The following is a 12,629-nucleotide window of genomic DNA, read 5'->3' as shown; positions in this document are numbered from 1 at the left end:
GCAATGGCTTCTACGAAGATCTGGTGCTGACGGCACCGTCGGAGGTCGTGGGTGGCACCCAGCACCTCCTCGAAACGTTACATGCAAGGCGTTGAGCAAACGGTTGAAAAACAGGCAATCCTGAATGGTTCGCTTTTATTTCCGAGGGTGGTCTCGATGCAGCAGACCAAACGTCGTTCTGCTTTTCCACCTTCTGTCTGCACGTTCATTCGCGCTGCATGCGCTGTTCATTCAAGCGCTCATGACGATATATATCACATTAGTAATGCTGTGACTTTTCCAGTGATAGCGTAGCTTTGCTGCACCTCACGAGATGTGTGATAAGAACGCTGCACATAGGTACGAAAGCAAACGCTGACATCGCGGAGGTCTACGAGCTAGACATTACATGTAATTGCGCTGCGGGACACAATAACCTTAAAAAGAAGTGCAGAAAAAAATACACGAAAGGAAAGTGTGCACTGTAGAAGCTGCAAGTACGTCTCCCTGTTTAGCAAGAATGGCATCATGGCAAAGGCTAGAGATAAGGGTGAATTGGAGGTTATCGAGACATTATTCACAAGGCAAAGTGGTGAGAAGGGTGTTACGTCATGCATCTGTGTCACTTACAGAGTGCTGGCGTTACTTGACGGCCACATTTAATCAAATTCAGAATCAATATTCAAGTCCTGTCATGCATTTTAGAACAAAATTCACTGATTACTTTAAAATTGAGTTAGAGTAACATGTTATGTTACTTTTTGTATTTTATTTTTATAGATAAATATTAGGGGTGTGCGAATATTCCAGTTTCGAATTCGAATCGAATAGTTCCTAATCGAAGAATTCGATTCGACTTTCGAATGGCTAGTATTCGAAGTTTCGAATAATTCGACAGGACGAATATCTAAAACGCGACAAAGGCCAATGGTGCAACTTGGGTAGGTTGGCTAAAACTAAAGCTAACGTCGCCGTTCGTTAAACTTTCACTGACATCCTGGTTCAAAAGCGAGCGCATGTTGATCTTAAATGAGATTATGTTATTTCCGCACGTAGAAAAATACATGAGAAAACTGTCAAGTCCTTCACAACTTCGCTCCCGAAACGAAGGCACGGACTTCTTGCCTAGTTCGGTCGCATATGCCGCAGCGCCGTAAAACGACCTCCATTTGGCCTGCGATATCCTCGGTGATTGGCTTTACATGTAAAAATTTGTTCACGCTGGGCTCATGAACAAAAACAAAACTTTACTAGCGCGCGCGCCTAGCGTCCACAAGCCAACATCCTCGGACGCCGCTAGAGTGTACTAGAATATTTTGAGTGGAGCAACCGGCTGCCGTGCAGCGGTCAATTTTGTGTGGAAAATAGCGGTGGCGCTGCAGTCGACTACTCTTGAAAATGTCCCCCGGCATCGCAGGCGGCTGCTTGCCGGTGCGTTTCAGAGGCGGCGAGATAGAACAAAAAGAACGTAGAAATGAACGTTCCATCACATCTGAATTACATTAACGTGCCGGCTACAGCTAATATGCGCCGTACGAGCCCCTGGCAGACTGGAGTTTTTTTCCTTTTTTTAGGAGCGAAGCTTCTTAGGCCCGCACCCCGCCGTTGCTATCGAAGCTCCCGGCAACATAGATGCGGCGCCGGCGCGAAAAAAACAATCAAACGCTGCGTGCGGTGCAAAAAAAAAAGATGGTTGATCCCTCCTTCATAGGAATCGGAATAACACGAAAATAAGCGTGCCCTTACAGAATTAAATGAATGTTTACAGAAGTACCTGAATTGATATAAGAGACTTTGTACAATGTATATTGATGTCTCGCAGCTATAGCACCGTTTACCGTGTACTTAGTTTTAGGTGCACGTTAGTCAACTCTAGGTGGTCGGAATTACCGGAGCCCTCCACTACGGCGTCTCTCACAATCACATCGTGGATTTGGGACTTTAATTCACCGTTTAGCGTGGATGCACCCACATCGATGATTGGTGGTACATCTCCATTCCGACGACTAACGTCCATGTTAAATGATTAAGCAAGCCCTTGTGGTAGCTGTAGTAGCTAACGATGAAAGCGTAATCAGAGAACGAGGTGTGATAGCCAGAAGAGCGTCGCATATTGGACGCTGAACTTGGTCGCCTTCCCGCGGCATGTTAAACTGTGACTGAACACCACGGGCGGACTAGAGGGAAACGCAAAGCGCGTCATGCCGCCCCGGTAGCCCAGCCGCGATTTTTCTCGGGGCGAGCGCGTTAGCGGTGAACGCGGTGTTACAGCCAGGTGAGGCAGGCGCGCATCGCAGAGCTATTTTTGGTTTGTATTAGCGTGATGCTATGAGCGAGGCCGACGCTTTTGCGACGCCTGGTCTAAGATCGCCACCCCGCGGTGTGTTAAGGCATTCACAAAATTGAACTTCTATTGAAAACGCGCCGAATGGAACGGACGTGTAACGCGTTGCAGGTGCTAATCGCGGAGGGCACAGTAATGACTAATTACTTTACCTTACCGCTACCAGAGGGCAACACCACCCCGCCGACCGGGAGAGTGGTACACATAAAAGGCGGGTTTGTAAAGCTTACAGAGTCTGTGGCCATGGCGCAGTGGATAGCGTGCCCGGCATCTGTTGTTGCGGACTGAGCGGTCGTGGGTTCGATGCCCGTTGACGGAACTTTTTTTCTTTCACATCAGATCGCGTAAATTTTCCCTACGTCATTTCCGTGACGGAAATACGCCACTGAAGTCTTGGTGGACCCCGGGATAAAACACTTTCGTGTTAAAAAAAACGCCAGGCCTGCGCGGAAAGCGCAGCACAGTCACAGCGAAAGCTGGAAGAGCGGCATTTCTAGAGCTGGTTGTAAACTCTCTTGGGGCTACTCATACAAGTACACTAGCAAGGTACCCACTACGCTATAAATCACAATATTTGTGAAGTTGGGAAGCACCTACAACGCCATTATTCATCATTGTGCGCAGAAGCGAGGTTCGAGCTACACATATGTAAGGCATTATGTGCACTTTGTTTACGTGACGACTGATGACGATGAAGAATTGCGGCTCAGCCCTTGTAATGGGTTTGAAGCTTTAAACAGCTCACCAGTTACGTAATTCGCATTATGTGACGCCCGGTCGCTATTTCACTCTCCCATCATGCAATATAACATACGTTGACGTGAGAAAGAGAGACAGAGAGAGGAGGGAAGAACTTTATTGAGACCCTAAGGAAATTGATGATGGGCTTATGGGCTTCCTTAGTAACCAATGCAAGTGCACTTGCGAGGAACCCACTACGCTATACCTCATCATAATTTCTGTGACATAGGGAAACAGCCACTATGCCATTTTTCGTCATTCAACGGAGAGCCGTGGTACCCGCTAAAAACATATAAGGCATTATGCGCACTTTGTGTTGTGCCTGATGACGATGAAGAATTATTGCAGAGCCCCTTGTAATGGGTTGGAAGCATCCAACAGCCCACTCGTTGCGCAATTCGCATCGTGTGACGCCTGGTTACAGAATTCGCGTTGTGTGCTGCGTCGTTGTTATTTCACCCTTCTACCACACTAAATTACATATGTTAATGTGGTTCTTTCTGGACATGAAGCCTGTATAGCGTCTTTTTGCAAGGCAGTTCCAAGCACCGGCATGGCTCTGAGGTACAACACTAGGCTCCCACGCAGAGGGCCCAGGTTCGAACCCCGTTCCATCCTGGAAGTTTTTTCTTATTTAGTTTTTTTTACTTATTTCAAGCGATAGTGGTTACGGACACCGGCGGCGGCGGCGGCGGCGGCGGACAACTACGGCGCCAAAAACGGCCGGTGAAATGATCTCATAACAGCTTTCGCTGTAAAAATTCGGCAGATCCCACGCATTGTGGGAATCGATGTAATGCGAAGCAGCCAGCAAAGAGCTGCATACATCGCCTTGTTTGTCTTTGAGCCAAATGAAATCATTCATGCCATGGCATCTAGTCCACCATATATCGCATCTTTGCCATGCACGCGTGCATGCACAATCTAGTGTACACCATGCCAATGAAACGCATATTCTGGTATATAAATGCATGACCTGTCGTTTATGTTCATCACGCACTCGTGTCGTGCCATACCAATTTTGGTATATATCACTTAACAAAACGGCCGGAAGCGCACCATGACAGTGGCATGTAAATCATACCGTACATGACATGCATAACATGATTCGCATGTTAAGACCTCTCATTTATGTTCGTCATATAGTCACATCGCGCAATACCAATTTTGGTGTATATCAAAGAAGCGAAATGGCCGCGAGTGCACCATGAGTAGAGCATGTAAATCATGCCATACATGACATGAATATTATGGTTTTTCATGTTACCACCTGTCACTAATATTCATCATACAGTCTCATCGCGTAATACCAGTTTTGGTGTATATCAAGCTATCGAAACGGCCGCGAATGCACCATGAGCGTGGCATGTAAGTCATGACATACATTGCATGCATGTCATAGTTTTCATGTTACCACCTGTTATTCATGTTCTTCATACAGTCACATCGCGAACTACCAATTTTGGTGCATATCAATCTAGCGAAACGGCCACGAGTCCGCCATGAGCATGGCATGTAAATCCTTTCATACATTTCATACATGTCATGATTATCATGTTACCATCTTTCATTTACGTTCGTCATACAGTGGCGTCGCGCAATGCCCAATTTTGGTGTATACCAAGCCAGCGAAACGGCGGGGAATGCACAATGAGCGCGGCATGTAAATCATGACATACATAACCTGCATGTCATGATTTCCATGTTACCACCTCTCATTTACGTTCGTCATGCAGTCGCGTCGCGCAATACAAATTTTGGTGTATGTCAAGCAAGCGAAATGGCACGAGTACGGCATGAGCATGTCATGTAATCACGTCGTGCATGTCATGCATGTCATGATTTTCATGTTACCACGTCTTATTTACCTTCGTCATACAGTCGCTTCGCGCAATACCAATTTTGGTGTACATCGAGCTAGCGAAGTGGCCTCGAATGCATGATGAGCGTGGCAATTAAATCATGACATACATGACATGCATGTCATGGTTGTCATCTTACCAACTGTCATTCATGTTCTTCATACAGTCACATCGCGCAATACCAATTTTGGTGTATATCAATCTACTGAAACTACCGCTAGCGCACCATGAGCGTGGCATGTAAATCATGACATACATGTCATGGATGTCATGGTTTTCATGCTACCACCTGTTATTCATGTTCGTCATAAAGTCACATCGCACAGTACCAATTTTGGTGTATATCAATCTAGCGAAACGGCCGCGAGTGCGCCATGAGCGTGGCATGTAAATCATGTCATACATGAGATGCATATCATGATTTTCATGTTACCACGTGTCAGTTATGTTCGTCATACAGAAATGTCTCGTCATACCAGTTTTCGTATGTATCCCTTCATTTAAACGGTCGCGAGCGCCCCGAGACCATGTCATGTAAATAATGCTGCACATCACATGCGCGTCATGATTTGCATGCTAGGACCAGTCATTGTGTTCGTCATGAACTCTTGTCACGCCGTACCAATTTTGGTATATATGAAATTAACGGAACGGCCGCAAGAGCCCAAAGGCCGTGGAATGTAAATCATGCTGTTCATGACATGCGTGTCATGATTTTCATGATATGACCTGTCATTTATGTTCGTGATAAGGCCATGTTATGACACACCAACTTTGGTATACATCAGATTAACGAAACGGCCAGGAGAGCACAAAGTCGTAGGCGGCTAGATAGATAGATAGATAGATAGATAGATAGATAGATAGATAGATAGATAGATAGATAGATAGATAGATAGATAGATAGATACGCTCAAAGTCGCAGAAGTTCGCTAAGAAATGCTTCGCATTTAAAAAGAAAACAATGCGCGCGCGACGTTCGGCGCGCGTTGCGCAAAAAACAAGGCGCACGGCGGAAATAAACAGTTTCAAACATTCATAGTCGTTTGCGTCCCGTTTCTAAGGAGCTTCGCTCATCAGTTCTATTCGTACGCAGAAAAAGTACTTTTAGGGGCGAAGCTCCTTAAAGCGGCACTTGTTCGTCCCCGTCGTAGTGCGTAACCAGTCTTAACGCTAGTACCAGATCTTGACCTCCAAGGTGGTGCCGGTGGGAGATTTCTCCTGTGCGTTGTTGAACAATAAAAAATTCGCAGCGTGCGCGTTAACTAAAAGCCGACTTCTGTCTCTCATTCCCCATTAGCAGCCATTGGCATGTTCCAGTAGGAAACGTTAGTAGAAGTGTAAGTGTTAGCTAAAAGCCGACTTCTTCTGTCTCTCATTCCCCATTAGCAGCCATTGTTTACCTCCAAGGTAGTGTCTGGTGAGATTTCTTCTGTGCGTGATTAAACAATAAAAATTCACAGCGTACATGTAAAATTAAAGTGAGCTGCAAGTCGCCATGACTCTCATCGACCCTTTAGTATAAACCGGCCCGATCTCACGTCGTTGATGATGTACTGGGCGTGAAGCTGCGCGACGGCCGCCGCCAAGATCCTGCTGTACGAGAGCTTCGCCCCACTCATCATCATTCACCCCGTGGATATGCTGTGGAATTTTTTAATTTCTTTACGACGCGCAGAGTGATTGTACCTTGTGCTGTGGTGAAGCGCGACAATAATGTATTTATAGAAGACGCTGTTGTGAACCTGCCGTTTCTTCAAAGTTGCTCTAAGCGTTGCATCAACTTGCACGCAACGTATACATCGTTAAGCTCAGGGAATTCACGCACTGCCCACGACGGCAATGGAACGGAGAATTTGTGCAGGTCGTCAACGGAGGTGGCTTGCTCAAAAGCAAAGCCCACGACCGCACCCGTCGTTTCACTTTACGTTTCACCGCCTTGGTTCGAAGTAGCGACTTTTGAACATTCGTCGGGCAAAGATTCATTGCCCTGCTCGATGCGACGTCGTTTGCTTTCACTGTGATCGTTAGACGCAAGTTGACGCCGTTTTGTCCGAGGTCGCGGTGCCGGTGTTTCCTTGGAGAGATATGACGGTGCATTCGGTAAAATTGTCGGCACCGCGTCAAGTCGAATAGACGGCTTTGCTCTCGGCACTCGAACTTCCGCTCCGTTAATTACATGCGCGTAGTCTCTCTCGATGAAGTGAGGCTCAAAGTGATATTCACACACAGCGCAATCGGCACCGAGGAGCTTGTCAAGTCAGCACGAAATTCTTTACCACACTAGTTGTCGCTCTTTATCATCGGGAGTATGGTGCCTTGACGGACGCTTTCTCCGCGCATGGAGACACACTAATTTGGAGCTTTAAAAAGCGATATGTTGCGGCCTTGGTTCATGCGGGCGTACACAGTCTTGCACCCGAGCGCGTAGCAGTGATTTAAACGCTGTTCCTTTTTTTAGGGGCGAAGCTCCTTAAGGCGGCACCCGTTCGTCCCTCGTAGTCGTAGTCGTAGTGCGTAACCAGTCTTACGCTTTGACCTCCAAGGTGGTGCCGGTGGGAGATTTTTCCTGTGCGTTGTTGAACAATGAAAAATTCGCAGCGTGCGCGTTAACTAAAAGCCGAATTCTTCTGTCTCTCATTCCCCATTAGCAGCCATTGGCATGTTCCAGTAGGAAACGTTAGTAGAAGTGTAAGTGTTAGCTAAAAGCTGACTTCTTCTGTCTCTCATTCCCATTAGCAGCCATTGTTTACCTCCAAGGTAGTACCTGGTGAGATTTCTCCTGTGCGTGATTAAACAATAAAAATTTTGTTCAAAACGCCGTTGATTGATGAAATAAACCAACGAAAGACGCCAGATGTTTTGTAAAAGCAAAACGAAAGAACGCCAGATGTTTCTAAAGCAAAACGAAAAGACGCCAGCTGCTTAACGAAAGACGCCAGATGTTTTCTAAAGCAATGGTTTTCTAAACAATAAAAATTCACAGCGTACATGTAAAATTAAAGTGAGCTGCAAGTCGTCATAACTCATCGAACCTTTAGTATAAACGCGCCCGATCTCACGTCGGTGATGATGTACTGGGCAGAATTCACGGAAGATTCACGGTTTACCGATGAACCTCCGCAGCTTCGCACACTCATCATCATTCACTCCGTGGATATGCTGTGATTTTTTTTATTTTGGTCACTGATGCGCGGCGCAACTCGCAGACGCGAACGCAAGCGAGTCGGCACATGCCAACTTTCCTCGGCGCGGCCGGGCAAGAGGGAAGACGCGCGCGTTCCTTCATTTACGCGTGTCGCGTCCCCGGCTGTCTTCAAGATTATGCGACGACAGCGCCGCCGCTACTTTCTTCAAAAGAGGGGACACCGGTTTGCATGGTGCGCCGGCTTTGGCTGCGCCACTCAAAATATTCTAGTACACTCTACCTGCGGCGTCGGCCGCCGTCCACACCCCCACTGCGCATGCTCGGCTCGTCTCGTGCCGCCAGCAAGCCTCTCATCTCCCTCCCTCGCATGCTCGGCTCGTCTCGTGCCGGCAGCAGGCCTCTCCTCTCCCTCCATCTCTTTTCTCCGTCCCTCCCTCCTGTCGATCGAACGTGGGCGGTGTGTATTAAGCAGCGGAGCGCGCGTTCGGAATTCAGTCAAGGGCGTCTTTACTTGGCTTTCGCTTGACTTGACGCTTTGCTTGACTCGAGTAGATGCGATGGAAGCAACAGTACCTTCAATCAGCGCCCCACCACTCGTTGAAGGCAACTTTACCCCACCCTCAATGTCGTCGGCGTCAACAACAGCAAGCAACGCAGAAGACAAGGCTGCGTAGAGACGAGCATACGACGCTGAACGCAAGCGTTTGAAGCGAGCTGCGGACCGGGAACATCGTGCTCGAGAAGCTGCTGCGAGACGGCAACAACGGGCTGCGGATCCTGAGCGTCGTGCTCGAGAAGCAGCAACCGTTCGTGAACATCGAGCAGCGGATCCATCACTCGGGCAGCGCGATGCTTCTGCGAAACCCAATTACGCAACATTCACGCGATACCCCCACCACTCTGCAACGCATTTACTCGAGTTCCCCCGGTGGGAAGATGCGGGCGACATTTTATTGGTTGGGCTTAAAAATGTCACGTGACGCTCCCTCCTAGTTTTCTTTTATTCCTCCACGCATTTATCCTCCCGCGTCTGACTAGATGTTCATGCGGCACATCGCCAGTCTCGCGTCCGTACAAATGTCGTAACTTTCGTGCTCAGTAATAGGTTGAAAGCCAAGTGATCGGCGAGGACGCATTCGGCATAACTTGCAGAGATGAAGCGCAAAGAACGCCGCCACAACGAACGTTTTTAGTTCTAAAAACGTTGGCCACAACACCGCTTGCGTCTCGGGGGCTCGGGCTGGTTCGGGCACGTCATGCGCTCGTGACATTGTGTGCGTATGACGTGTTCATGCATATGCCTTATGTGATCCTCCTGCTCGCGTGCCGAAGAGGGCAGGGAAGGGATTTGGCTTGCGAAGGCTACACGGGGCGAGCGGCATGGGCTTGCAGCTCACCTTCTCGCATCATGGTTTCACGCCGCTACAAATTATTGTTTTTCTCAGCTTCTAACAGTATGATTAGAAAAATTCTTGTTGCATACTGCTCTTTATTGGGCTCGCAACAACATCCAATGTCTAACTATACTCGGGGACAACTTTCTGTGGCAATGAACGGAAAGCTACAGAGCCACAATGCACGTATCCTACCGCTAATGAATGTAGTCCCACAATTGCGTCCGTATTTTCTGCGTGAGATATATAAAATACTCCTTCATTTTCCACATGTAGCTTTTTGAGACGGAACGCAGCGCACACAAGCGAGATATTTGTGTTTCTTTTACTTTATACCTTGTCACTTTGCGTTCTTGCGTGCGTGAAAAAGTCGCGCTTTTAGCCCGTACCTTAGACGCCAAGCAGCGTTTGCGTCGAAATGCAACGCTAGCCATCACTTTCCACGGCGTTACGAGACGCGCGCCAAACCAAACTACTTCGCGTAGCAGTACATGTGCAGACGCTCCGCCCCCGTAGCTTTCCCTTCATTTCCAAGAAAAGTTTTCCCCGAGTATAAAGGCGGCAATACACTCCGACGTGACCCGGCGCGCGCGCGCGCGTTGGTTGCGCTGCGTCACGCCAGGTTGGCTACGCCGCGCCAGGCGTATGTCCGTCGCCCTACAGTTCAACGTCGCGCAGCTGCCGTAGCTCGAGTAGCGCATGCGCAGAAAATCGCGCCGCTCCGTGCCGCCTGTGGTGGAACCATAGAGTAATATAAAAAAGGTTAAGAGAGGACACTCCCGTAGGCCCCTGCGGCTGATTTGGGTTCGCAGCGCACCAAACGGATGTGGGGAATCCTAACAGCCGCCTCAGAGATCAGAAATCGCAAAAAAAAATTAAAAATGCGAATCTCAGAGGCCATTATTTAGCTATAGGGTAAAATTACACGGCCCCCGAGACCACTTTTGTTCGTGTGATTGTCTCGGGGGTTATATATATATATATTTTTTTTCTTTTAACGCGTTACTTGCATGCATAAGTAGCTTCGTGTAAGCCACACCGCCAGAGCGGCGAGCACACAATGCCATTGTTTATGCAGACATGACAATCGTTGGGAGAGACGAAACATTTATTTCAAGTCACATTCTCACTAAGCACATACAAAAGATGGTGCACTGCACAATGCAAGACAGCTGCCACATGTTGAGAAATTGCACAGTAGGAATAAATAGGCGATATTTAGAAAATTCTTACAATACAATAATGTGCAGAAGACAGCAATTAGCATCACAGAGGAAAAGGGGACTTCAGAGAGAAAAGGGGCCACTCGATTTAAGCGAATGAAGAATATGTATGACCATCCAAACACTAACTAGCTGAACGGCAAAATAGTGCGAAAGATACGGACATACTTTGATAGTTAGCTAATGACAACCACAACTTCAAAATTACATCTTGGAAAGGTGCAAAGGGCTACCTGTCGTCTCGCGGAATCCTGAACCACTTAGTCGTTGCACCACGCAGCGCAGCAGTAGCTGCCGTAGTACTTGACTCCGGACGGCATGACCTGGAAAAAGAGAAAAAAGTTTACCGTATTTTCTCTGGCCTTCGCGCAAATTGTCTCCGACGCACTTCTCAGCGCCCTTTCGCGAAAAAACAGTCTCAAGCAGTTGCCGCAGTGAACACAAGCAACCTTCGGTGCATGAACTACTGAGGCAGTATTTAACGAGAATATTACGTCGTAGCCACGGCCAACGACACAGTTCTCATTTTCTCAAGTTCTCTCTTATTCGGCTCTTAACATAGGCGTCAAGCAAACTGTGAATACCACAAATAACGATTCTAAGCACAACTGCACTCTTCACACGTTTGCACACACCATGCAGTGAATTAGAACTGCGTGTAACGGCATTGAATGCACAAAGAAAACCTTACGACGCAAGCGGCGACTCATTTTTGGCGCCAAGAAACGATTTCTTCGCTAACGTGCTGCACAGCATTTCAAGTTGCTATTTCTTAATGCAAAGCAGTTCACGAGCATCATACGCGAAGCGTGAAGCAGAAAGAAGCTTTCGGCGCTAAACACAAAGTGCGTCAAATGTCAACTTAAAGCTGTAGCGACAAATACATTGCAAAGTAATGAAGGGAAAAAAGAACCTAATGAAGGCGTTCTTACCAAGCAGCCGCCAAACAGAGAGTGAGTTCCCGGCAGACGATCCCAGCGAATTTCACATGCGTCGCCGCTCATGCCGCGTCGTCTTGCCATGCCGGCAATCCCTGACCATATATGGTCATGACAGCTACCAATCGATGATTTCGAACTGTCCAATCGCAGATGATAAAGACGGATTTAGAGCCGCACTACGAGCCAGCGGAAGCCACTGCCGCAGCCACATAGTCTGACAAAGACAAGTAGATGTATCGTGAACCAGAAAAGGTACTGCAGTGGATAACTAGTACGCGCGTTCTCTTGGAAACAGGGAGTGACGTGCTGCCGTCTAACGGCTGGCGTGAAGCTGCGTAGCTCCGCCGCTTATAGGCTCGTGTGTCCACTCTTGTCATTTTCTGTTACTCTATGGTGGAAACATCGAAACAAATCTTTTCGCGCGCTATCGCAGTCGGTAGCGATCACCACCGCGGACCGGACTGTTTCTCCGCGATGGCGCGGACACAGACGCATGCCGCAAGACGAAAGATTATTCTCGCGGTTGTTGGTGCGTCGTCTGAGTCGCAAGAGGAACAGGTCTCTCTACATAAGGGATATATTTGACAAGCGTCCAGAGTATGGAGAATACCACCACCTAGTACAGGAGCTTCGGCACAGTGATCCGAATATCATTTCAAGTATTTCAGGTAAGTGACAACGTTGCTCCTTTCGGAATTGTGTAGCTCCAGCTCGGTTAAGTATGTTATACGTAACTTTCATGCATTTGTCGCACGCAAAATGACAAAGGCATCATTCGACAAGCTGCTGAGCCTTGTTTACCACAGGCTGTTCATCCTCCAACTCACAGGAGACCATCTCTCACCGGCAGAGAGGCTCGTGGTGATATTGAGGTAAAATATATGCTGATCATATGTGCTAGAAGTTAGCCAATGCGGCCACGAGCCGACGAGCATGCATACGTACTGTTGCTTTAGAAAATTACGCTTTTTGCTAACATGTCGCAAGAATTCGTTCC

Source organism: Rhipicephalus sanguineus, chromosome 6 (genome assembly GCF_013339695.2).
Source record: "Rhipicephalus sanguineus isolate Rsan-2018 chromosome 6, BIME_Rsan_1.4, whole genome shotgun sequence".
Taxonomy (NCBI): Eukaryota; Metazoa; Arthropoda; class Arachnida; order Ixodida; family Ixodidae; genus Rhipicephalus; species Rhipicephalus sanguineus.
The sequence above is the reverse complement of the archived record's forward strand: the minus strand, read 5'-3'. Positions refer to the sequence as shown.